We start from the raw sequence: 24,858 nt of genomic DNA, 5'->3' as shown, positions 1-24,858 counted from the left end.
CATCTAAACTTAAAAAAATGTATCAACACCACCACTAAGGATTGCTTCTACAAACTACAGGTCATTAAGAAACTAAGACCCCTCCTCCATCACAATGACTTCCGAACAGTCCTTCAAGCCACTTTATTTAGCAAGATTGATTACTGCAACTCCCTGCTCCAAGGCCTTCCCGCAATCTCTCTCAAACCACTCCAAATGCTGCAAAACGCAGCTGCTAGAATCCTCACCAACTCCCGCAGAACAGATCATATATCGCCAATCCTCAGAGATCTCCATTGGCTTCCGATCCCCTCCATAATACTTCACAAGACCCTCACAACTATCCACAAAACTCTACACAACCAGAATATTCATTGGCTTAATGACTCTCTGCACTACCATACACCCGACAAACCCACCAGAACTTCCTGTAAAGGATTCCCGTCTACACCCTCTCACAAACTCTCCCATCACATCTCCACCAAAGAACGGGCCTTCTCCATAGCGGGACTAACACTATGGAACTCCATGCCACCCGAACTATGCCAAGAACACTGTACCAAAACTTTCAAAAAAAATCTAAAAACTTGGCTATTTAAACGGACCTATACATAAAAACCCCATCCTTCTCACTCCCATTAGCCTCGCTTCCTCCAACCCAGATGTCTAATTCTATTTAACTTCAGGTGAATTCTTGTTTGGATTATACGCAATACAGAAGTTTGTATATAGTTAATTTTTCGCTCAATTTCTTATTTAATGGCCCTGCTTAAGTCCACTGGACCCTTTCTTTCCTCTAATCCGCCCATCTTGTTCCTTCAACTCCCTGTTATATGTAACTTTAATTTTTCCCTTTCCTAAAAGCACGTTGTTTGATTATTTCCCGTTAATTGTAAACCGATGTGATATGCAAATGAATGTCGGTATATAAAGGTTTTAAAATAAATAGTGTAATGGGTTCTAATCCAATGTAATACATTTACTAGGGAGCTGAAATTTCTGCAATGCATATAGGACCAGCTTACCCTGCCGGAGGCCTTGTCTCCTATCTCTGTGCATGTATTAGATGGGAACAGGTGGAACAGTACAATAATTCAGCACTTAGGTAAAGTAATACAGAGCCAGAAACATAACTGCATCGAATTACAGTTAAACTACCAAAGTAATTGGACAGAGCTGATACCTTTTTATCAGGGAACAAATGTTTAAAATTACAGGCTTTTGAGACTAGTAAAGTCCCATCAATGTATAATTGCTTGGGGATAAATGGATAGTATAAATCAATTGTTTCAGGGATGAATGAAAACTCAGTAGGGCTGGCCCTTGGATCAGGCCAGAGTGCAGGAGAATCGGGCTTGAGTACCCTGTCCATCAGGGCTACCTAAGGTTGGAGTGCACCAGAGGCGAGGCACCCAGTCATGGTACTAAGGCGGAGACATCCCTCCAGCCCTTGAGGCCAGTGAGTCAGGGGTCAGAAGGGGTTCAAAGAAGGCTAAACATCTCAGGAGCCATTTTAGAGGGGCTGGAGTTTTCTGTTTCAAACTGAAATGGTAAAGCATTATTAACAACTGACAGGCCAATGCAGAAAGGTGCTTTCAGTCGAACGCACCTTTCTGCCTGCACTGGAATACACATTTTCCACAACAAAACTTACTGCTGATGCAGCAAGGAGTTTTGCATGCAGAAAATATGCATTCTGAAACTAGAGTACTGCTTAGCGCCCTTGCATGTAAATCCCATGTAAATGAGGGCATTAAGTAGTACTCCTCAATGCAGGGAGACTGCATCAGGCCAGCATGCCTTTTTTTGTGCTGGAAAGTTAACTCCTGAGACAGAGCTGGAGTTAAGGTTCTAGCGCAACAAAAAAAAAGGAAAACGAAAAAAAGTCAGGAACACTCCGGGTAAGTGGCAGCAGCTGCCAACACTTAACTGGATAAATACTGATTTATCTGGCTATCTAGCAGCGGGAAGCAGCTGGCAGCTGGATAAGTCAGTACTTATCTGGCTATCTAATGTGGTTCGCCGTTACTTAGCCGGGTAAGTACTTTATCCAGCTACCACCACTTACCCGGATAATAGTCAGTCAGGGATGCCTCCTTTGCTTCCCTAGTTAAAATGTGCGTTTGGCCAAACGCACATTTTAAAGTTTATGCGAGTTTTTTAACTTTTGCTGCATTTGCATAGCATTAGCTTACTGCATCGGGAATGAAAAATATTTTAAGAAGAGAGTTAAAACTGTGCGCTGAAATCAAGTGCACAGTGTTTTAACTCAGCTCCTTGCATTGGCCTGTGAGTCAGTTAACATAAGGAGGGGAGGGATAAAATGATTCTCTATTTTTTTTCCTTTATGGAAATAATATAAAGACAGCTTGAAGCTCTACTGCTCCTATGTTGTCAGCATTGTCGTCCCATGGTTTTCTGTTCCTCAAGTCCTACCTGTTGAGGAGGCGCCAGGCCTTCTCAGATCCCTGTCGCTTGTTTTCCATGTGAATGAAGACTGGTCCTTCGGTACCAATGAATTTTCATGGGATTAGGGGATTCCCAGACTCCAAGGGTCTGAAAATCTCTGTGACTACAAGAGAAGCACGGAATGGGGTTTGATCAATAATCAGGAATAAATGGTGCAGCAGTATTTAAAGAAGTATCCTGGCTTTTCTCTGACCTCTCACCTATGGTGGTAAAATCATATTTCAATGTTAACAATAATGCTAATAAATAAGAAACAGCATCAAAAGTAATAAGCATGTATCATCAAAATCTGAAAGCATAGCAAGCACTCAGTGGCGAATGTGTGGGAACCCATAGAATGGAAGAACTTGATTGTTTTGACAGCATTTTGATTTTTATAAAACTCTTTTGGGCATTGAAAAATTTTAAATGTATAATTTTTGGAAGGAATATTATGCAGAAAGCAGCACATACTGTTCTATTAAATTGCATGGCACAGCAGTTATGGCCTTAACTGCCCATGCCTCTGAGAACTAACGGAGTATGTGCTGGGAGCTGGTAGCCGCCGAATGCACTCAAGAAAAGCTCTTCTGTTTTGTTTACCAGGAGTTTGATAGCAGACGATTATCCCCTGATGAAGGGCATTGTTTGAAATGCAGCCACTTTGGGATCACAATGAGGTTTTTTTTTTTAGAGACCATCAGATGCCGGGGATTATAATGATAGCAGATTATTAGTTTTTATACATCTGATGGTGGATAAAATTGTTAAATTTATGAACATTTAAAAAAATTTGCTAGTAGATTGTACCACAGAAGGAATATACCAGTGGAAATTCATCACAGAGAGAATATGTTATTGAATTTTAAATCACTCACTTTGGTTTATATAATGATTTTAATTGCAAAAACTGATATATATATATAAATGTTTTTTGGACTTTTTCAGAGATCAGGAAGGTAGATGGTTTATTGATTATTATAAACACTCTTGGCCTTGGTAACCCTGAGGCTACTGTCTTGAGCCTGATATGAAACTATCTCCTCTACCTATTAAATATTTTTGATAAATATAATTTTTGGTGATAGTTAAAACCTTCTGGTGATAATTGTGGTTCATTTCATTTGTTGATAGAAGGTGTTCTTTTGGAATTTTGCATCTTGTTGTTACACCTTCAGTGGAGATTTATAGTTTTTTTGTATGCCTCTGAGAAGGCATTGGGTTAACACGCATGGAGCTACGACCCTAAAGCAGTGGTATGGCTGCATCAGGCTTCCAAGAAAGCATCTGGCTAATGTACATAGAGTGACCAAATGGTTAAAATGCAAAATTCAATGAGCATGGAAATGCCAGATGTATTGGACAAGGGCTTCAAGGCTGGCTTTTGAGGTGTGCAACCTGTGAAGCCACACAGGGTGCCATGCTCAAGGGGTGCCACTGCCCCCTCCCTCCCATATGCTTCCATAGAATGTCTGTGGGCAAATGCTGTGTAGGAGGAAGGAAACTTCTGTTTGTGGTATTGATGAACGATCAACCTACAGGGAGAAAGAGAGGAGAGAAAAAGAGGGGGATGCTACTGGGCAGGAGATGGGAGAGACCAAGAAGAGGATGCTGGGGAGAGAGGAGGCTTGCTGGTTACTGTAGGCAAGGGGAAAGAGAGCAGTGCAGAAGGATACTGGAACTGGGCAAAGGGTGGGGGCAGAGATGGGTATATTATTGTGCCAGCGTCACAGCCACTGCTAAGAGAGAGTGCTGGACCAGAGATGCCCCAAGGGGGGGTGGGGGGGAGGCACCAATTTCAGTTTTTGCACAGGGTGTCTGTTACCCTAGAGCCAACCCTGAAGGGCTTCATTAGTTTTGATGGCCGATTGAGGATTATTAGAAAACTTGGTAAGAAGACATGCAAGGGGGATCTGGTTGATGGATGTAGTGTTGGTTTTGAAAATCATACAGGAAGCTGATAAGGTCTGAAGTGCTTGGAGGTGGTGGTAGATGTGAATCGGTTATTTACACTTTCGAATAATAGAAGGACTGGGAACATTCCATGAAGTTAGTAAGTAGCACATTTAAGACTAATCGGAGAAAATTCTTTTTCACTCAATGCACAGTAAAGCTCTGGAATTTGTTGCCAGAGAATGTGGTTAGTGCAGTTAGTGTAGCTGGGTTCAAAAAAGGTTTGGATAAGTTCTTGGAGGAGAAGTCCATTAATGGCTATTAATCAAATTTACTTAGGGAATAGCCACTGCTATTAATTGCATCAGTGGCATGGGATCTTCTTAGTGTTTGGGTAATTGCCAGGTTCTTGTGGCCTGGTTTGGCCTCTGTTGGAAACAGGATGCTGGGCTTGATAGACTCTTGGTCTGACCCAGCATGGCAATTTCTTATGTTCTTATGCTCTTAACTTTCTGGGAATGCTTGGGATGGATATGAAGTGCGGTGCTGGGAAAAGGGTTGAGAGGTCAAGCAAAAGACAATGGAAGTGGTAGTGGAGTTGGTGTTGGGTTGTATATGGGAATTTATATGATCATAGTAACATAGTAATGGTCCATCCAGTCTGCCCAAGAGATATTTAGGATTGTAACTGCCTCTCCATATAATTTACCCCATGCCTTCTGTTTAAGGTTGTACTGCCATTCTCTGCAGGTTATCCCCTTGCCTTCTATTTAGGGTTGTAACTGACTGTCCCTGCAGGTTATCCCCATGCAGAAATATTGCATCAAAAGTTACCACAGTTATCCCGTTTCTTCATTTCCATCCTCTGGCCACTAGGAATCCTCTGTGTTTATCCCACGCCCTTTTGAATTCTGTTACTATCTTGGAGCTCAAAAATTCACTTTATTTCATATATTTATTTGGCATTGCTTATTTTTATATTTATTGCTACGTTAAATAGTTATACTTCTTATATATAAAATATTATATTTCTTTATTTATTTCCAGTTAAACTATTATTACTTTATTTAGTATTATGTTAAATTGTCAACCAGTTATACTGTTCCATATGTTCTACGGTTCCATGTAAAGCTCCGCTCTCTGTTGAGCAGTTCTTCGTTTTATGTAAACCGGAGTGATTTGTAGTCCCTACAAGAACTTCGGTATATAAAAATTAAAAATAAATAAATAAATAAATAAACTGTCTTCTTCTGGAAGAGTCTTCCAGGCATCCACCACCCTTTGGGCCAGATTTTAAAACTTAGGCGCGGGCGTAAATTTGTGCGCGCAACCCGGCGCGCACAAATCTATGCCCGATTTTATAACATGTGTGCGCAGCTGCGCGCATCTTATAAAATCCGGAGTCAGCGTACATAAGGGGGTGCACACTTGTGCACCTTGCGCGTGCCGAGCCCTAGGGGGGCTTTCCCTGTTCCCTCCGAGCGACTCCAAAATTGGAGTGGCCTCAAAGGGAACTTTCTTTCCGCCACCCCCCCACCTTCCCCTCCCTTCCCCTACCTAACCCACCCCCCAGCCCTATCTAAACCCCCCCCCTTACTTTTGTTCACGAAGTTGTGCCTGCCTCCGGGCAGGTGCAAGTTACACGTGCCGTTGCCGGCCGGCCTGCGATCCCGGGCACAGCAGCAAATGGCCACTGTGCCTGGAGGCTCCGCCCACTCCCCGCCCCCTTTTTCAAGCCCTGGGACATTGGCGCATCCCAGGGCTTGCGCGCGTCCCCGAGCCTATGCAAAATAGGCTCGGCGCACGCAGGAGGCTTTTAAAAGGGTTACGCGCGTAACCCTTTTAAAATCCACCCCTATATGCATAAAAAATATTTGCTGACATTCTTGAATTTACCCTGTTGGAGTTTCATATCATGACCTCTAATTCTAAAACTTCCATTCCATTAGAAAATGTTTGATTCATGTGCATTGAGTGGAGGAATTTCATATGGGCAAAGTGGGTGGGCTAATCTGATCTTTTACTGGTGTCGTTTACTCTTTACTATGAAGAGAAGCTATTGGCGTGACAAAATTGTCTATCCTATCATACAAAACTTGTTTGCTCACAATGAGCCATTGTTTCACAGTACCTATGATTGGATGGACTGTTCTGGGGATGCCGCCAGTCAGTTAGGCTCTTCTGTGGTTGGAGGTTGTGGAAGGGAGCGTACAAGGTTGGTCTTAGTGGTTGTGTAACAACTCCTGACCTTTGGGCCCTGTACTTGTGAGTCAATAGCAGTATGCAAGTAACTATACGCGATGGAACCTGCAGAACAGCATTCACATATGTGCCCTCTGCCCAGTGACCTCCCTCTCTGGCTTTCTTGTTCAAGCACATGACAGACCAATGTGGTAATTTTTTCCTTCCATTTTGTGTCTATGGAAAAAATGTTTAGTGCATGGGACCTTGTGACATAATTGCAGACATTCTCTGTTTCCATGACAAATGGCTCTGTTTTGCTAGGAAAAGCATCACTTCCTGTGGTAGCTGAAGCTGAAGCAGGTCAGGGATCATGCATGAGAGACTGAGCCAGCGATGAGCTTCCTGATCCTCATCAGGCACCTGGAGCTTGATCAGATACAGGCAACTGGTGGGTGATGGCTGACATCTATCCCCCACACCTCTCAGTAATCATACATGACAAGAAGGTACAGTGAGAACAGCCGCTCTGGTACTCGGATGATATTAAAATAATATTGCCATGTTATGTACATAAGGCATGGTGCTCCTCACACATTCCTGTTAATTAGCCTCTTACTAAACAGCAATGAGCTGGTGCTGTAAAACATTCACACAATTACACACAGGCCGATACAGAAAAACGCGCGCACAGGCCACTCTCCTGGGCGCACAATTCAGGAGGGTGGCCTATGCAAATTAGGGCCCGCGGTAAAAGGAGCGGCGGCTGTCAGCGGGTTTGACAGCCGACGTTCAAATTTTTCCGGCATCAGTTCTCAAACCCACTGAAAGCCACGGGTTCGGAAAATGGATGCTGGAAAAATTGAGCATCCGTCTTCCGACCCGCGGGCCGATTTAAAATTTTTTTTTAAAATTTTTACTTTTTTTTTACTTTTGGGGCCTCCGACTTAATATCGCCATGATATTTCTCCTGTTCCCAGCCCTCCATTGGACCCTCTCCTCCTCCACCTCGTGGCTGTTAACCCCTCCCCCAGCTGGAAGACGTCCCAGAAACTAAACGAATGTACTTTTAAAGCTCCCTTTTGTGCAGGTAACTTCATTTCTGCTTGCTTCTGTTTGTGCAACTGCTCTCCAAGCCAGGATCCAGGGCTTGGATTGAGATTTCTCCTGTACCCAGCCCTCCATTGGACCCTCTCCTCCTCCTCCACCTCGTGGCTGTTAACCCCTCCCCCAGCTGGAAGACGTCCCAGAAACTAAACGAATGTACTTTTAAATCTCCCTTTTGTGCAGGTAACTTCATTTCTGCTTGCTTCTGTTTGTGCAACTGCTCTCCAAGCCAGGATCCAGGGCTTGGATTGAGATTTCTCCTGTACCCAGCCCTCCATTGGACCCTCTCCTCCTCCTCCACCTCGTGGCTGTTAACCCCTCCCCCAGCTGGAAGACGTCCCAGAAACTAAACGAATCCACCATTAAATCTCCATCCTACACAGGCGTCGCGCACCTAAGGAGCACAACAAAGGGGCCAGCCCCTTTGTGCGCCCCTTAGTGCACCCTCTGAGCACCCTCCGGTTGTACCGCTGCTCCACAGGACCTGACCGCTGCTTGACCCTTCCTCTACGCTCCACCGTCTGCCAACAGCTCTGTGACTCCAGGCACCCATTAAGGTTACCTGGCCCAAGCACCTACTTTCAGCAAAAACTTCACACGCCTCAGGTGACTTCTATCTTTTGCAGCTTGTTGTTAGTGTATGTACCTTTAATATCTGCTCTTGACTCTTCTGACACCTCTGTATATGCTTCAACCTCTATTAATTCACTGTTACAGTCACCGCTTTACACCGATATACTATTTGTGACCACAACCTCTCTGTTTGTTTATTTTCTCCTGCTATCTGCCCCCTGCCTACAGCACTGACCGTTCCTCCTTATCCCCCCACCATGGCCTGCATTTCCAGCCTCCCTATCCCATGCATCCATCACCCCTCCCACAGAACACATTACCTCCTATTAACCACCCAGCCCACCCAGCGCAGATCCTTCCTCCTCCCTATCCTCGTCTCCCCTTTCACTCAGCTCCTCGGTCTCACCACCCTCTTCATCATGCTTATGAATGCTCAGTCCCTATCCAAGAAAAATGTCATACTGTCTGATCTACTAGATGACCATAAGCCAGACATATGTGCTGTCACTGAAACCTGGCTCAAGGACTCTGATATTGTCCTCCTCAATCAGCTCCCTTCTGACACCTATGACTTTTTCTCCATCCCAAGACCGAAGAAACGAGGCAGTGGTCTCCTCCTCGCTGCTAAAAAGCACATGAATCTCAAACCTGTAAAAATCATCACACCACACAAATTAGAGATTGGGCTATTCAAATCTCAGAATCTCCAGGTCTGCCTAGTATATGCCCCCCCTAGCATTCTTGAACACAACCCCTCCCCCCTTATAGAGTTTATCTCCAACAACATCAACAGCGATGCCCCTGCCATTATCCTGGGGGATTTCAACCTCCATGTTGATGCCACCCCCCGCTCCACCTCATGTGAAGACATCCTCAGCACACTCGAAGCCATCGGCTTTACCCAAGTTATCACCTCCCCCACGCACAAAGCAGGGCACACCCTGGACCTCCTCTTTGTCAACTCCAGCATTAGCCTACCCTCTAAACCACACTGTACCCCTGTCCCATGGTCCGATCACGCTATTGTCAAATCCTCCATCTCTATAAAGATACCCAAACCATCCAAATCCCCCTCCACCACATCTTTGCCTACAGAAAATCCTGCCCCAGTGAGGACCTCACTTCAGCCTTTGCCAGCTCTTCTCTGAAACTCAACTGCTCAACTCCAAACACAGCCCTAGACTCTTGGAGCCACATCACCTTAGATATCGCAAACAAACTGTGCCCTATCACCACACATAAAACTAAACTATCTGCAAAAAAAACAAAACCCATGGTACTCCCCAGACCTCAAACTAATGAAATATGAGCTCAGGCAGAAAGAACGCACATGGCGTAAAGACCCATCCCCGCAAAAAGCATCCATCTTCAAATCCTCACTACATCTCTACAGGCTAGCCACCCTTAAAGCCAAACGAGACTACTACGCCCTAAGAATCCACGATTATAAATATAACCCCAAAGCCCTCTTCACCTATGTTTCTTCCCTTACCAAACACACATCCCCCCCCATTCCTGACAGTGAAGCCAGCAGCAAATGTGAAGAACTGGGATGCTACTTTCATGACAAAATCGCAACCATCCTTCTACGATTTCCCTCTACTCCCTCCTCGCTCCCAGCTGCAACAGGCACTGTCCCACCCTCGTCCTCCTTTAACGACCTTGAACTCTTTTCATCCACTGAAATCACATCTATCCTCAAAAAGATGAAACCTGCGACTCATCCATCAGACACTATCCCCACCAAAGCCCTCCTCACCATACCTGACATCATTTCCAAACCCATTGCAGATGTTATCAATTGCTCCCTCTCTTCAGGCATTGTCCCTGACCCACTCAAGCATGCTGTGGTCAAACCACTGCTCAAAAAACCTGCACTTGACCCCAAGGACCCCGCCAACTTTCGCCCTATCTCCAATCTCCCTTTCATCTCAAAAATCATGGAGAAGGTCGTCAACTTGCAACTTACAGAATTCCTTGAAACTCACAACCTTCTCCACCCCTCTCAATTTGGCTTCCGTAAACACCTCAACACTGAGACCCTCTTACTTTCCTTGACTGACTACTTACTCAGGGGAATGGATCAAGGTCACAGCTACCTTCTTGCTCTACTGGACATTTCAGCAGCTTTTGACACCATAAATCACACCCACCTCCTTGCCCGCCTAACCGACATTGGCCTTTCCGGCACAGCCCTTAAGTGGCTCTCATCCTACCTCGACAATAGGAAATTCACCGTGAAAATAGGCAATGCTGAGTCCTCCCACTACGCCCTTGCCCAAGGAGTCCCCCAAGGCTCCTCCCTCTCTTCTACCCTCTTTAACATTTACCTCACCCCCTTGTGCAAACTCTTATCAGAACTTGGCCTCAAATTCTTTCTCTACACTGATGATGTGCAAATCATCATACCCATTCAAGGCTCCCTATCTGACACCCTTGAATCCTGGGGAAACCATCTCGCTGCCATCAACTCCTTACTTACCAACCTCCACCTTGCTCTAAACACTGCCAAAACCGAACTCCTCCTCATATCCCATCACCCCCCTACCAATCCCGCACTCTCAATTGACTCTGCTATCAAGAGTCCTCATACACAGCCCTGCGCAAGGAACCTGGGGGTCCTAATCGACCAACAACTGAACTTCAAAAAACATATCAGTGCCATACTCAAAGAGGGTTTCTTCAAACTTAGTCTTAAAAAACCTGAAACCTCTCCTTCACGCTAGTGACTTCCGCACTGTCGTCCAGGCTACACTGGCATCCAAGATGGATTACTGTAACTCCCTCTTTCTTGGCCTACCCTACTCCTCCTTAAAGCCCCTCCAAATGCTACAGAACACTGTAGCCAGAACCCTCTCCAACGCTCACAAATACGACCATATTTCCCCTATACTGAAGGACCTACACTGGCTCCCTATTCCCTCCCGCATCCTCTTTAAATCCCTGACCATCATACATAAAGCCTTATTTTCCCATCACTCCAACTGGCTGGCAGATCCCCTCCAATTTGCCTGCTCGAATCGTCAGACAAGGACCACTAACAAAGGGTCCCTCCATGTGCCATCCTTAAAGAAAGCACACCTCACAGCTACAAGGGATCGGGCGCTCTCCATTGCTGGACCTATGCACTGGAACTCACTCCCAACCCACCTCAGACTTGAACCTTGCATCACCAAATTCAGAGCCCAGCTCAAAACCTGGCTATTCAAACAAGCCTTTCCCCAACACCCTTGATGAATATTGAATTGTGATGGATCATGACCTGAATTTGACTATGACCTTGTTCTTATGACATTATAGTTCACTTGTTGTTTGTTCCTATGCTTATCTGCTCTCCTTATGGTTTTTTATACCCCTTACCCTTCCCCTGTTACTTGTAATTTCCGTTGCTTTTGTTCCATGTAAACCGAGGTGATGTTTCGACTAACATCGGTATAGAAGACTTTTAAAATAAATAAATAAATAAATAAATAAATATTAAGTCGGAGGGTGTACAGAAAAGCAGTTTTTTCTGCTTTTCTGTACACTTCCCCAGCGCCGGCAGAAATTAACGCCAGCCTTTGGGCAGGCGTTAATTTCTGAAAGTAAAATGTGCGGCTTGGCTGCACATTTTACTTTCTGTATCGCACGGGAATAACTAATAGGGCCATCAACATGCATTTGCATGTTGTGGGTGCTATTAGTTTCGGGGGGAGGTTGGACGCGCGTTTTCGACGAGCTATTACCCCTTACTGTATAAGGGGTAAAGTTAGCGTGTCGAAAACGCGGGTCCAAACCTGGGCTAACAGTGCACTCCACCAGAGCGCACTGTACTGTATCGGCCTGACAGTAATTTAAAAATGTAGGGCCAGCACATCCCAGTTATCCCATACAAGTTAATAATTCTGCAAGCCACAAGGAAATCCTAGATATTGACTGCACTCTTTCTACCACTTGCCCAGGGGACAAACTTTGTAGGTATTTGTACCTAAGGCTATGAGAGCAGTGGCAGCAGGAAGGGATCATCTATTGTCTGCAAGCTATGGATGAAATGGCATGCACCTGGGTGATTGTTTGTATTGATGACTGGTCACTGAAGATTAGAAAAATAGCTAGGAAGGGCTGGTCTTTTGGCCAAGTGGCAGAGCTGTGTGCTGGGTTGGATTCTTAGGTCATGTCTTTTCAGAGGAAGGTGAAGGATTCTCTGGCCTTGCTCAACGGTGCTGCCTGCTGGTCAGGCTCAGGATGCACATGTACCAGGTTCTGGAGGGAGCCATGGTCTGTGACCCCCTTGCCAAAGACTGTCACTGTGAGGGCTGGACTACGGTGAGATTAAAAAAATAGGAGAAAAATACCCCAGATAACTGTGAATGAAGGCTAATAGCATTGTAGCCCAACAGAAGCTGGTTCTGATTGAGACAAAAGCCCAAAGAAACAGGAGGAAACTGCCAGGCCAAAAAAGAAATTATAAAAAAGAAAGTAGCTTGGAGTGAGCATCAATATGTTAAAAGCCAAGGCCTTGGAAGATCTCTTCTATGGGGAAACCCATTCATCCCTTCCTTTCTCAGTATCATCTGCAAGGCAAATCAGAACTCAGCGGAGCTCTAATACGGAAATCCCAAACCTCCAGTGAATTGTGCATCTGGAAAAACAGTCATCAGCTATGTAAGTGTAGCCCATTCTGTTAGTATAATAACTCAGCTTTGATAAAGAATGCAGTATGCAACTTTCAAAAACATCGCAGCAAGCTCTTCCTCGTATTCTTTCTCCCCCTCGCTCCCATTGTTGTGGGTGAAAATGGAAACTACCCGCAGCACAGCATTTATTTCTGCTTCTCCTAATTTATGGAGCACTGTTCCTTATGGTGTTTGTGTTGAATCCTCCTATCTGAGTTACAAGAAACAGGTTAAATCTTGGCGATGCGATCTGGCTTTCCCTGAGTTGACATGTCTGAAAGGAGTTTCTTGGTTATTAGCTGGAGCTGGTGGGGGTGGCTCTTGGGGTGGAAGGGAGGATTTAATGGTTTAATGGACTAAAGGATTGATGGTTGTGCTTGGCTTGGGTGGATTGAGGGGACGCTGATTTGGGATGGTTTTGTACTCGTATTTTTATTGTAACCATTTTGACAAAAGCAGATGGTCAAGTTGAGTAAATAAATAGTTCCTATTTTGCAAGTACTGACAATTTTTTTTAATCAATCAAATACTATAATATAAAGAGATGGGCATTGCTTAGGTTTAGAAGGTGATGGCCAGGTACTGGCCGAATGGCCCAGCAGCAGCAGTGCAGAGGAGATCCAAGTTCTGTTCCACTGCCTCTGGTGAGGGACCGAGGAAGGGAGTCCTGGCTGTTGCTTGGAAGGGAGTCCTGGCTGTTGCTTGACAGCGACAAATGACAGGCCGGTTCGAGATCGCACTTGCACCAGGGCTAAGGACTGGAGGGAGCCCAAAACCTTGCAAAATTAACATATTAATAGTAATAAGGATAAAATCCAGAGCAGTTGGCATGAAGGGCAGAAGCCCACAGCACTCCCTGGGTTATCAGGTACTCTGGAGCATACATGGCCTCTATTGTCTCAGCTAATGCTTTGAAGGTGTGCCAGTGGAAAGCAACCCTTCTGCTTATAAAAATAAAACAAACCCTGGGCAAGGAAGATCTATGGCATTTCCTAATAACTTTCACAACTCTGCACTAGTTGTCCATTACAGCGGCCCTAGCAGCTGCTAATTACATGACAGGTTGCCCACTTTGGGGCGGATTTTCAGAGCCCTGCTCGCCGGTGAGCCTATTTTACATAGGCCTACCGGCGCGCGCAGAGCCCCGGGACTTGCGTAAGTCCCGGGGTTCTCCGAGGGGGGCGTGTCGGGGGGCGGGCCCGGTCATCGCGACATTTAGGGGGCATGTCGGCAGCGTTTTGGGGGCGGGTACGGGGGCGTGGCTACGGCCCGGGGCGGCCCGGGGGCGTGGCCGCACCCTCCGTACCTGCCCCCAGGTCGCGTCCCAGCGCGCAAGAGGCCCGCTGGCGTGAGGGGATTTACGCCTCCCTCTGGGAGGCGTAAATCCCCCGACAAAGGTAAAGGGGGGGCTTAGACAGGGCCGGGTGGGTGGGTTAGGTAGGGGAAGGGAGGGGAAGGTGAGGGGAGGGCAAAAGGAAGTTCCCTCCGAGGCCGCTCCGATTTCGGAGTGGCCTCGGAGGGAACGGGGGTAGGCTGCGTGGCTCGGCGCGTGCCGGCTATACAAAATTAATAGCCTTGCGTGCGCCGATCCAGGTTTTTAGCAGATACGCGCGGCTCCGCGCGTATCTACTAAAATCCAGCTTACTTTTGCTTGCGCCTGATGCGCCAGCAAAAGTAGGCCAATTCGCGCTATTTGAAAATCTACCCCAATGTTTTTACTTTTTTTAACCCAGATGGGTGTTGGATTAAGGATTGGAACTTGTATGCTCATCTGCCCAGGACAGTAGAGAACCAAAAAGGAAGACAATAAGAATGGACTTGGATAAGAAGCGACATCCTGTGAGTGCTCAAACTTGTACTGCTGGCAGCTGGGATAGATCATTTGCAGTATGGACAGGAATAAATGGACCACCTAGGTGAGAAAGTTATTTTGTTTCTCCCATCAGGTACAATGTTATTATATTGTTAGGCTTTTATATCATCTTATTCCCTCACAATCTGTAAAAACACAATTTATATATTATAAGTAGACCCTTCCTCTCACCCCAGGGGTAGACCTGGAAGAGTGTGGAGTCTAGACTTTGTTGCATCTGACCTAGATTACATCCTTATCTTTTCTGACTCGCTAAAGCTAGGTAAGGGCCAGTTCAACACATAGGAGCCCATTTTTCAAAATAATTGGGGATGCTAATTATCCCTCCCTAGGCACAGTGAGAGAGTTTGCTCAGTACCGGGGGGGAGCTCAAGCACTAGGGATGTGAATCGTTTTTTGACGATTTAAAATATCGTCCGATATATTTTAAATCGTTAAAAATCGTTAGAGGCGATATATAATAGGAATTCCCCCGATTTATCGTGAAAAATCATAAATCGGGGGAAGGGGGAGGGCGGGAAAACCGGCACACTAAAACAACCCTAAAACCCACCCCGACCCTTTAAAATAAATCCCCACCCTCCCGAACCCCCCCAAAATGTCTTAAATTACCTGGGGTCCAGTGGGGGGGTCCCGGTGTGATGTTCCACTCTCGGGCCACGGGTGCATTTGATAGAAATGGCGCCGGCGCCATTTTGGTTCCTGTTCCCCGATGTCGCGAGCGTAGGAGATCGCTCCCGGACCCCCGCTGGACCCCCAGAGACTTTTGGCCAGCTTGGGGGGGCCTCCTGACCCCCACAAGACTTGCCAAAAGTCCAGCGGGGGTCCGGGAACGACCTCCTGCACTCGAATCGTGTTGCCGTAATGCAAAATGGCGCCGGCCCTATGGCCATACGGCCGGCGCCATTTTGCAGTACGGCAATATGGCCATATGGGCGGGGCCATTTTGCAATACGGCCCGAGTATTGCAAAATGGCGCCGGCCATATGGCCGGCGCCATTTTGCAATATGGCAACACAATTCGAGTGCAGGAGGTCGTTCCCGGACCCCCGCTGGACTTTTGGCAAGTCTTGTGGGGGTCAGGAGGCCCCCCCAAGCTGACCAAAAGTCCCTGGGGGTCCAGCAGGGGTCCGGGAGCGATCGCCTAAGCTCGTGACGTCGGGGGACAGGAACCAAAATGGCGCTGGTGCTACCTTTGCCCTGTCATATGACAGGGCAAAGATAGCGCCGGCGCCATTTCTATCAACGCACCCGTGGCCCGAGAGTGGAAGATCACACCAGGACCCATCCACTGGACCCCAGGTAATTTAAGACATTTTGGGGGGGTTCGGGAGGGTGGGGGATTTATTTTAAAGGGTCAGGGTGGGTTTTAGGGTTGTTTTAGTGTGCCGGTTTTCCCGCCCTCCCCCGATTTACGATTTACACGATATTTAAAAAAACAAAACCGCGACGATCCGATTCCCTCCCCCCCCCCCCCCCAGCCAAAATCGATCGTTAAGACGATCGATCACACGATTCACATCTCTACTGTATGTAACTCCCACCAATGACAGCCCTTATGGACATACCTGGGATCTCTCAGAATTTTACCCTGATACTTAGGGAATTTGCATCAATTGCAGGGTCTCAAGGGAAACACTAGAAATCTCAGGGCCTCTGTCTACAGCTCAGCCACTTCAGTTCCTCAGTAAACCTACAGAGAAAAGGAGAAGTAGGGTGAGCCTGGAGCAGATACGGCAAGCAGCATGTGGGGAGAAACTGGAGAGAGGGTGGAATAAACACAAAACTCAGTCTGCAGCTGTGATTCCAGGATTTGGAAATCACTCAGCTAAGAGTAGAGTGAAGATGCATAAGTCATGGAACTGAGACTTATAGGGGGGAGGAGCAAAGAGAGTGCTGGGATTAGGGAGAGACAAAGGGGATGTATGCTGGGTCATCTCGGGATGATGGTGATGGTGATGGGTGATGGTGATGGGTCGAGAAAAATAAAGTGAGGATTAGTTGGGGGGGGGGAGGCGATGGAAGAGAGAAAACTGATACATATTTCATTTCTTCCCCCTCCCCCTCTCTGTTAACTGCAATCTCAGGGTGACCACAGCTCAAAAGTTCCCAGGTGTGCTTATGGATACTTGGCTCAATCCGAAAGGGGGCATCTGCCCGCCATTAGTCTTCATTTGCAATTGCCTGGGGATTTTTTTCCCCATATTTAATATCCCCTCCCATATCATTTAGCCCAGTGATGGCAGCGAGGGTCCTGGGCCACAGGCCATGCAGCAGGGCTGTTTGCAGATCCCTTCAGTCCTGGGCTCTGCATCCGTGAGTCCACTGAGTCGGTGGGCCAATCCAGCTATCAACTTTTCATGGTGTGATTGACTCCCTGTCCTCACCTTAGCTGTACACTCCATTCCTCATCCTCAATTGTATTGCCAAAAGAAATCAAAAAGTTACCTTAAACCATGAAAAAAGCATTGGGAACAAAAAAAAGATTTTGCCTCTAAAGAGTTAAGTAAAGTTTTGGTTTTTTTTAAAGGACAAAAGCAGCTCCAAGCCGGGCAGGCGTGCATCAGCCTGGGCAGGGCTCCCAGCAGCAGCTTCTCTGTGCTGTCTTGACTCCTGGCCAAGCCTGGCCCGAGTCTGCAGGCTGTGGAATGTGTGTCAGGCATGCGTCCCATCTGCAGACTGTGGGAAAGTGCTGCTCCAGTGAACTCCCAGCAGCTGCCCCGCCCCAGTCCGGCTGCGCGGCCGAGGGCGGGGGGGGGGGGGGGGAGAACCGGGAGCTCAGTTTACAGCTTCCTCCAGCCCTTTCCGTGGGTGGCTTCTGCCAGCCCCCAAAAAGAACATCGGAGCTCCCAAGGCTGGCCCTGGGTGACCTGGGAGCAAGAGGAGCTGCTCGTTTTGCTTTTTCCTTATTTAGATCACTCTGGGACCGATGCAATATTATTTGCGGAAAGCGGGCGCTTACTTTTCAGCGCCAGTTTCTTAACGCACGCATGGTGCCTGCAAGGGGGGCGCCATGCAATACGCAAATTAGGAGGTTGCGCTAGCAAGGAGGCGCTAGGGTCGCTAGTGCAACCTTAGCACCTCCTTGCTAACACGACCCTGCGGTTACCGGCGGTCTGCCGGTTATGAACACCAATGCCGATAAACCCGGCATCAGTTTTCATAACTGCAGTCAGCCGGTTATGAAAACCGACGCAGAGCATATTGACGTTGGTCTTCAAAGCAGCTGGTAGAGATTTTTTTTTCTTTTTTTTGTACTTTTAAAAAAAGTACAGAAAAGCAGTTTTTTCTGCTTTTCTGTACTTTTTTTCAGTGAGCTCAGCTATTAACGCCCGCGTCCGACAGCGGGTTAAACAGTACGCTCGGCTGAGCGCACTGTATTGCATTGGCCCCTCTGTCCCTTCCTCCTCTCTTAAATTTCCGCTCTGACAGTAGTTACATAAAAAGCAACTCCTGTACTTGTATTGTCAATTGTTTCTAGAAGAAATGGAATCATTTTCTGTAATACTTTTCCAGAGAATGGGTGAAGGCAAAGAAGGATAGCACTTTAAAAGCAGGAGAACACAATTTTAATAACTTCAAATATCTTTTGGTTGTAGGTCGATTTCTTTTTAGAACTTTCTAAATGTATTTGCCAGGCAGTTAGCTACATCGATGCTTTTCAGTACTGACCTGAATCTTTTGGTTTGCAGTCCCTGAGCCATACTTCAGAGCAATCTGAAAGTCATTTAGCGTACAAAGTAGCTAGTTCCACCCATCTGAAAGGTTATAATGGGAGAAGAGCTGAGCTAGTTCTGATTGGGCCTTCCTCTTAGTACAAACAGATGCATACGCAGCCATGTATATGTATCCATGCAAAAACTGACAGGGTGGATGCTGGCAGGTTGGTGGAGGCTGGGCACTGTGTAAAGAGGCAATAAAGAGAAAGTAAGGGGTAGATAAAAGAAGCATGGAGTAGCTGAGTTGGAGCCAGCAGACTCCCTAGAAGCCAACTAGCTTGATGTCAATGGATGGGTCGCTGGTGGTTGGTTACTGTCTGTCTGGAAAGGCCGGAGAGGCTTAAGCAGCTGGATGTTCAGGCAGCAGCCTAATTATTTTTGGTAACTTGGTGGTTAGGCAGAACAGCTGGGGGCAAGGCCTGGGTGTTGGACTAAGTATTGGAGTTTGTATGATTATCTACCCAGAATGATAGGGAGCCTAAGAGAAAGAAACATAAACTGACTTGGATAAGAGGTCAAGTTTCTTCAGCTGCAAGACAGGATATAATTCTTTGGAGTGTGGACTTTTATAACTGGTTGGACTAAATAGTCTTTTTCTGTCATCATTTACTGTTATTATATTACTATTTGTAAAAACAGAGCTTACATATGTGTGTATATATATATACCTACTAGCTGTACCCGGCCATGCGTTGCTGTGGCTCAGTCTGGTTAAATGGAAAAGAAAGAAAAGAGAACGCGCACATTTCGAATATGGTTAATTTCACAATGCTTGTGGGTATACAATATTTTTTGTTGTTCCATTGTCTGTGCAGATATAGAGATCATCTGATTTGCCGACTCTAAAACACGCAACATATAATTGTCCATGTGAGAAGCAATCCGTGTCTAAATGTAAACCGCATAATTCTAGAAATGAAAAAGAATGAAAAAAGAAAAAACATAAACTATACTCACTAAGGGGCGGATTTTCAGAGCCCTGCTCGCGTAAATCCGCCCAAAACCGGGCGGATTTACGCGAGCAGGGCCCTGCGCGCCGGTGAGCCTATTTTACATAGGCTCACCGGCGCGCGCAGAACCCCGGGACTCGCGTAAGTCCCGGGGTTTTCGGAGTGGGCGTGTCGGGAGGCGTGTCGGGGGCGGGGCCGGAGCGCGCGGCGTTGCGGGGGCGTGTCGGCAGCGTTTTGGGGGCGGGTATGGGGGCGTGGCTACGGCCCGGGGGCGTGGCCGCGCCCTCCGTACCCGCCCCCAGGTCGCGGCCCGGCGCGCAGGAGGCCCGCTGGCGCGCGGGGATTTACGCCTCCCTCCGGGAGGCGTAAATCCCCCGACAAAGGTAGGATGGGGGTTTAGACAGGGCCGGGTGGGTGGGTTAGGTAGGGGAAGGGGGGGGAAGGTGAGGGGAGGGCAAAGGAAAGTTCCCTTCTAGGCCGCTCCGATTTCGGAGCGGCCTAGGAGGGAACGGGGGTAGGCTGCGCGGCTCGGTGCGCGCAGGCTATACGAAATCGATAGCCTTGCGCGCGCCGATCCAGGATTTTAGCCGATACGCGCGACTACGCGCGTATCTACTAAAATCCAGCGTACTTTTGTTTGCGCCTGGAGCGCAAACAAAAGTAGGCTGTTCGCGCTCGTCTGAAAATCTACCCCTAAATGAACGGTATGGTAAACGACACAGCTCAATTCCAACGCAATGTCACACGAAATAATTAAATCAAAATGAAAATAAATCAAAATCTATGAAAATTCAATTTAACAATGCAATCGGAAACATTGAAATAGAATCGTAAAATATTTAGTCCAAGCCGTTAAGCCCGTTAAAACGGGCGAGATTTTTGTCCCCTCTCCTCCTACGTCTTTGCTCTGCTCCGCTCTCTCCCAGCACCACGAAGGGCCAGAGGCGGCGGTGGTGGTAGGAGCTGCAGCGGTGGCCGAGGGGGATCTCGCGAGGTGTAATGGTCCTGCCATCCCAACTCCCTCCCCCCTTCCCCGGTGGTGGAGGGACAGGCTCAGACCCCTTTCACTATATCCTTACAGGCCCCAACTCCTTTGCTCTCCCATTCCCCTCTACACTGAACCCCTTCCACTGTAACCTATAAGTGGAGAGCTGGGGGGGGGGGGGTAGAGAATCTCTCTCTCATACAGCCCCCTACATAGGCTTCCTCTCTCTCTCTCTCTCTTGCACATACACTCTCCCTCTGTCCCTCACACACGCACGCCCAATCCCTCTCACACACATACACAATCCCTCACGTAGTCTCCCTCCCTCTCTCTGGCACTCACACTCGCCTTCAGTGCACATTACCACACTTCTCTCTCACACAGTTAAAACGGGCGGGATTTTTGTCCCCTCCCCACCTAAGTCTTTGCTCTGCACTCGCAAGAGCTTGCAAAGTTCCCACGCCAGTTGTGTCTGGGAGAGAGAGGAAAACACTCCGTCCCCCCAACCCTGCAAAGGGCAGGCGGCAGGCACTGCAACAGATTTGGGACACGTTGCCTAGCTTACTTTGCTCTTTCTGGCAGACCTGTGCCTTTAAGAAATCCGATTGGGGGCTTGAGAGGGAGCAGGGCTCTGGCTTTCACTTTTGTCATGGTGCTTGCTGGGAGTAGGGGTGGAGCGATGCCCATTTAAACTCTTCCCATGGTCGCTGAGACCAACAGGTGGGCTGACAGCACTGTCTTCCCCCTCCCCCCGCCCCCCCCCCCCCCCCCCCGCAGTTGTGGAATATTTACTTGGCTTCTCCTTATCTGCGGGACTCAGGGGGTGGGGGAGGAGGGTGAGCTGTTCTCTGTTCAGCTCTTTGCGCTTTGGCTGCTGCAGGCTGCAGCTGCTTGTGATCTCTTCACAGCTGCTTTCTACTGCATTTGCTCTGCTCCGGCTGTCCCAACTCCCTCCCCCCCCCTTGCCCGGCGGTGGATGGACTGGCTCGGCGACTCTTCTACTCTTTCCTCCTCCTGTGTGTAACTGTCCGGCAGTCCCTACTCCCTCCCCCCTTCCCCAGCGGGGGAGGAACGGGCTGAGCCGTTTCTCGGAGCGGCGACTCGTCTGCCCTTTCCTCCTCCCCTCTGTGACACCCATCATGTAGCGCAGAACTCAATGGTCCGCATATGCGCGGTAGAGCTGCTCTCTACTGCGCATTTGCGGGCCGTGGGTCAGAGCCCATTTATATTGTAGATAGTGTGTTGCTTGTACGTCCAACAGATGGCGCTGTTTTTCCAAAAAAGCATGTTTTTACCTGTCACAGGTGTGACATCTATATAATATAGGTATATAAAAACACGTGCGTATTTGAATGCAATGTTGTGTCAAAATTTCAAAGCAATCGGTGAAGAACTTTCGAAGATTTAAGATTTTGAACAAACGAACATTTACATTTTTATTTATATAGATATCTATAGAATCTTCCTCTCACCGCTGGAAGAGTGTGGACTCCTGGACTTTGCTGCACCTGACCTAGATTCCATCTGACTGGCTGCAGTCAGGTCAGGGCCACCTCGATCAATGTGCATGCATGAACTCTTCTTCACCAGTGGAAGCCCAGGAAGCCATTTACTGCATGAAGGTGCCCTGTAACTCCCAAGTAATGGCAACCTTCAGTGAAATTTTGTGATAGGAAAAGCTGCACCTTCTCAGCGCAAAGAAGATGAATCTGATACAGGTTAGCAGCGACCTGGTGAAGCGTGGTGGAATTAATTTGGGGACTGGCCTAGTGGCTCAGTGGTAAGTTGGTTCAGCCCCTAACTGGAGTCTTCTGTAGCAGCTGGGGCTGCTCTGGAGGCAGCGTTCATAGCTACTGGAGGGTGGCTGTGGGGTTGGGAGGTATTGTTTTAATTGTTGTAAAATCTGCCTTGAGGCCATTCTTGGTAAAAAGTGGAATATCAAAATGCCAACAACTAAATGAATGGTCCTAGTTACTGCTGACGCCTGGTGTCGGTATAAAAAAGCTAATAAATAAATAAATAAATGAATGAATGAATAAATAAATAAATAAAGCAAGCTCTGGAATTTGTTGCCAGAGGATGTGGTTAGTGCAGTTAGTGTAGCTGGGTTCAAAAAAGGTTTGGATAAGTTCTTGGAAGAGAAGTCCATTAATGGCTATTAATCAAGTTTACTTGGGGAATAGCCAGTAGCCACTGCTATTAATTGCATCAGTAGTATGGGATCTTCTTAGTATTTGGGTAATTGCCAGGTTCTTGTGGCCTGGTTCGGCCTCTGTTGGAAACAGGATGCTGGGCTTGATGGACCCTTAGTCTGACTCAGCATGGCAATTTCTTATGTTCCTTTGTTCTGAAGGCTCATGGTATCAGATCCCAACCCTGGTTCTCATTGAGCTGGAAGAAAAAGGAAAAAAGGAGGATCCACTGGCCAAAAATGGAAATAACAAAGGTCGAGGTTCACCGTGATAGGCCGTAGGATGTATAGATTTGTTTCTGTATGAAATTGTGATATTGTTGTAGACAACATCAGGTCCTTGTGGGGGGTTTTTTTTTGGGGGAGGGGGGGTTGGTTGCCCCATCAGTTTCTTCCTCGTTCTTTGGGGGGGGGGGGCTCCCAGCTAGGTGGGAGCCAGGGCTGGGATCCTGTCACCAGGGATTTTCCTGCTATGTTTATATCCTCCTCCCAGCTCATTCCAGCCCAGTCCAGCCCTCGCCCAGTCCTGGGCCGAGAGCCACAAACTGCAGCTCTCTTTGGAGACCAGTGAACAAAGCCCTGTGATAGCTGAGGCCCCCGTCCCCCAGGAGCTGTGGCTGCTGCTTCCGCGCAAACCCCCAGCTCCAGGCAGCCCTGGGATCAAAAACTGGGCCTGGGAAAGGAACCCGGCATCTCCGCAGGCCTGTGCAGAGCACCAGACCGGCCCCTTCCAGGTCCTGACATTCAAGAAATGTGAAATTAAAGAGTGCGTTTTTCCTGCTAAGTTTTCCTCCCCAGATCTTTTAAACTCATCAAAAATATTATGGTAGCCCAGCTAATAAAAAAGGTTGATGGGTAATTATTTTCTTCGCAGCCAGTAACATTTTTTTTTTAAATGTGTCCAGAGACCTCCTGTCATGAGGAGCAGAGCTGTATTAATGAGCTTCAAGCAGCTGCCCTGCATCAGCCCATCCATGTGGCGAAAGAAACCAGAGCTCAGATGTACCCGGTCACATTCAGGATGCTGGTGTGGGAGGCACTTCATGCTTGAGACATACTCAGAAAACTCCCCAGCTTTCATTTCCTTGGTGTCAAATTTCCAAAGGGGGGTTACATCTGCCGGGAAACTTCTACTTGGTATGGGGGGAAGGGGGGAAGATACCCATGAAATACCTCCTTCTCTAGCTGCTGAGACCGAGAAGTGAAATGTTTATTCATATTGTTTACTTTTTTATAAGCCATCTTTCTGCTACAGTGCGGGTTTTAGTACCCTAGGCAATATGGTCCAGTGTAGGAGTTTGTGCATGGGACAAATAAAAATGGGGTCTTTGAGAAGGGAGCATCTGTACTATTCCATCAGTGCTAAAGTTCATAAATTTCATAAACCAGCCAACATAAGCAGTATGTTAGACTCAAAGGAGGCTAAAACGAGAAATTTGAAATGTGGAGAGGAATAAAATCAACACAAATTTAAAGACCCGTAAACCTCTTCTCCTCAAATCTTGAAATAATACTCAATAATATGCCAAGTACATGGAGTACATACCATGGTATTCTTCTTACTACTGCAGTACATGTGCTTTACAAATCAAGATGATGATAATAATAGTAACAGACATATTCTGTGCATTAGGTTGTCATAATCTGCGTGATTTGAGGCAGAGGATCCTGGAATAGAGGGGAGGAGGCAGGGTACATACAGTAAGGCTATTCTGCTTGTAAATATTTAGTAGCTCTGGAGGTTCATGTCCTTGATCCTATGTATCCGTAAGATCTGAACATTGTAGAAAGTAGAAAACCATAGTACCCTCTCAGAGTACCTGTCCTATACTGATTCCGTGGCCATATTTTTTTTTTATTCAGGTTTCTTGCTCTCTCTCTCTCTCTCTCTCTCTCTTTCTGTCTAATAAACTCATCTTAGTTGGTCACAGAACTGAAGGTGAACATCACATTACTGACCGTGTGCTCTCATTCTTTACTGAAACTCAATAGTTGTCTTCCTCTATGTGCTACCAGGGACAGGCATTTAGGATCAAGGACCTTGAGCATGTCACTGTGGAGGTCAGTAGGGGTGGTTCAGGTGTCCTGTGGCAAATCCTGAGATAGTTGCCATGTTTATGGTAGCACTTGCTAAGTGACAGTGAATAGCAGTAGATTTGTATCTGCATCAGCACATCATCAATAGTTTTGTCTAGCTTCTCATTAGATAGATACTACATAAGTAAGAAGGCAACTTTTTTTCTGGGACTAACCTTGAGTTGCTTTTCCTAGCATGCTGCTTATAATGAGTTTGTCGGTAAGTTT

The 24,858-nt window shown here is 47.1% G+C and overlaps 1 long non-coding RNA gene across 6 annotated transcripts in view; it reads left to right on the top strand.

Moving 5' to 3' along the window:
- LOC115099174 overlaps positions 1 to 24,858 on the top strand; it is a 174,068-nt gene that overhangs the window by 137,636 nt on the left and 11,574 nt on the right. For 5 of the 6 annotated variants that reach the window (XR_003858701.1, XR_003858702.1, XR_003858700.1 and 2 more), the window contains one exon: positions 21,812 to 22,361. This is a non-coding gene — a long non-coding RNA (uncharacterized LOC115099174). Of the gene's footprint in view, positions 1 to 21,811; positions 22,362 to 24,858 lie in introns of those variants that run through there. The other variant, XR_003858705.1, reaches the window with a different exon arrangement.

Source organism: Rhinatrema bivittatum, chromosome 9, assembly GCF_901001135.1.
Source record: "Rhinatrema bivittatum chromosome 9, aRhiBiv1.1, whole genome shotgun sequence".
Lineage (NCBI taxonomy): Eukaryota > Metazoa > Chordata > Amphibia > Gymnophiona > Rhinatrematidae > Rhinatrema > Rhinatrema bivittatum.
Note: the sequence above shows the minus strand (reverse complement) of the source record. Positions and strands in the feature narration are given on the sequence as shown.